This window comes from Schistocerca piceifrons, unplaced genomic scaffold, assembly GCF_021461385.2.
Source record: "Schistocerca piceifrons isolate TAMUIC-IGC-003096 unplaced genomic scaffold, iqSchPice1.1 HiC_scaffold_961, whole genome shotgun sequence".
Taxonomy (NCBI): domain Eukaryota; kingdom Metazoa; phylum Arthropoda; class Insecta; order Orthoptera; family Acrididae; genus Schistocerca; species Schistocerca piceifrons.
The window spans coordinates 287,501-290,000 of NW_025729236.1; the positions used below are offsets into that span (position 1 = coordinate 287,501).

The 2,500-nt window shown below is 63.4% G+C and overlaps 1 pseudogene; it reads right to left on the reverse strand.

Annotated features, from left to right (window-relative positions):
- Positions 1–2,500, reverse strand: part of LOC124774455 — a 7,959-nt pseudogene that overhangs the window by 3,216 nt on the left and 2,243 nt on the right.

Consider the following 2,500-nt stretch of genomic DNA (forward strand, 5'->3'; position numbering starts at 1 on the left):
TCGGCGCCGCCCGCTATCACTGTCGTGCTACCCTCGTAACACCTTTCGACGTACTCAATAAAGCAATCCGGCAGGCCATGAGCCCTCAGCACGGGGCGGAGGGCAGCATGGTCCACCGAATCGAACGCTTTAGAGACGTCGATCGATGCCACAAAAACAGAGCGACAGGAGCGGACTGCGTCGGTGAGAGCAGTGTCCAAGATGAAGGTGTTTTCCAACATCCCATCCCGGGGGATGAATGCCCGCTGACGTTCGTCCACAGCACATGCACGCATCAGGCGTGACGCGAGAACCTTGTGAAAGGTCCGCGCCAACACCGAGCAGACCGTAATGGGGCGAAAGTCAGCGGGGGATGTTGGTGCAGCCGTTTTGGGGAGAAGTGACGTCCGGGCGCGAAGCAGACGCTCGGGGAGGGCGCGGGCCAGGAGGAAGAGGTTCAAGAGTTTCACCAGGACTTCATGCGGCAGGCGCCGCAGCTCCGCTGGAGTCAGGCCGTCCGGCCCGGCTGCCGATCCCCTGGGCGGCAAGGCAGCAGCGACCTCCTCACGTGTGACCGGCCCCCATAGGCACTCAGGAGCGACAGGCTCCGAGTGCGGGAGAAGGCGGTCACGGATGAAGCCGGCGGTGGAGATCGGCTTCTTCGTGAAGAGGTCCGCCCAGAAGTCCAGCAGACCGGGGATGTCGGGTGGCGGCTGCAGCAGGGTGCCGTCCAGCAAGCCGCGCACGCAACGTGCACGCGACCTACGGAAGGCGTCCTGTGTGCGCGCGTATTCCCAGCGGCGCCGCTTGCGCTTCTGCAGCGGCGGGGCGGCAGGCGGCCGCTTGGATGATTGGCGCGGCCGCTGTGTCCTGGTGATCGACCTCTCCCCCCTGGACCCGACCGACGCAAGGGCATCCGGGAGCATGCCCAGGATGACATCGGGCGGCGTGCCCCGCCCCAGACCAATGACTCGATCCAGGGCAGAGAAACGCTGGGCGGAAGCAGGTAGCCCCGCCAGATGCTCCCAGATGGCGGCGTCAGTCGGCCCCTCCGGCGGCGGCCCGGTGGTGTCGGCCGCGAAGTCCTCGGCTGCGTCGACGGGCGGCGCAGCGGCCTCGCCCGCGTCAGGCAGCGAGCTCGCTGCTCCACGGCGGGACGCCGGCTCTTCGCCCCGACCGATCTCAAGTGCCTCCATGAATTGGCGGACAAGCTGCTTGTGGGCAGCTTGCCGCCGTCGGCACTTGATTGCCTCAAGCGTTCGGTCGGGGAACATCCTGGTAAGTTCTTGATTTACAAAGAAGAACCGGGCGTCCCTCTCAAGGAACAGTTCGGCCTCTGCCTTGGCGAGCGACAGGACTTCTTCCTCCGTCCACCTCGCGCGATGCCTCTCCGTCACGATCTCAGCGTTGGCGGCCGCAGGGTGTTGGCGGCGGCGATGGACCCCGAGACCGTTCTTCGTGGTAAAAGTGCGGTGGCACTCACTGCAAGCAAAGGGAGCTACACAAACTATCGCATTTTCGTTACGGCCGGTTGGCCGGATAGGTGCTGGGGTAGCTGGGGTGGCACCTTCAGCGGAAGGGCCACCATCTCTTGTTTCTTGTCGGCTGCCCCCAACTATAAAGGGATAATGCGAGGGGGGGCTGGTAACCCCCCCAAGCCCCTGATGCGGTCTTCCACTCTGCGAAAATCAGCGGGCCCACGAGAAGGGGAGAAGACCGCAGGAGAGGAGAGGCTAAGAGGGCTAGGCCCATGTATTGCGCATCACTCTCCCTGTAACTATAACCCAAGGAAGGCACCTCGCAGCAGCAGCACGACTACATCAAGACCGCACTTCGAAAAGCCAAGTCCGGATGCAGCCACACCGCCGCCACTTGGCCACCTTAAGAGAGTCATAGTTACTCCCGCCGTTTACCCGCGCTTGCTTGAATTTCTTCACGTTGACATTCAGAGCACTGGGCAGAAATCACATTGCGTCAACACCCGCTAGGGCCATCGCAATGCTTTGTTTTAATTAGACAGTCGGATTCCCCCAGTCCGTGCCAGTTCTGAGTTGATCGTTGAATGGCGGCCGAAGAGAATCCGCGCACCCGCGCGCCCCCGGAGGAGCACGCTAAGGCGGACGCGGCCTCGCAGCAAGGAAGATCCGTGGGAGGCCAAGGCACGGGACCGAGCTCGGATCCTGCACGCAGGTTGAAGCACCGGGGCGCGAACGCCGCGCAGGCGCGCGCATCCTGCACCGCCGGCCAGCACGAGGCCGACCAACGGCGAGAGCAGACCACGCCCGCGCTAAACGCCCGCACTTACCGGCACCCCTACGGCACTCACCTCGCCCAGGCCCGGCACGTTAGCGCTGACCCACTTCCCGACCAAGCCCGACACGCCCCGATCCTCAGAGCCAATCCTTATCCCGAAGTTACGGATCCAATTTGCCGACTTCCCTTACCTACATTATTCTATCGACTAGAGGCTCTTCACCTTGGAGACCTGCTGCAGATATGGGTACGAACCGGCGCGACACCT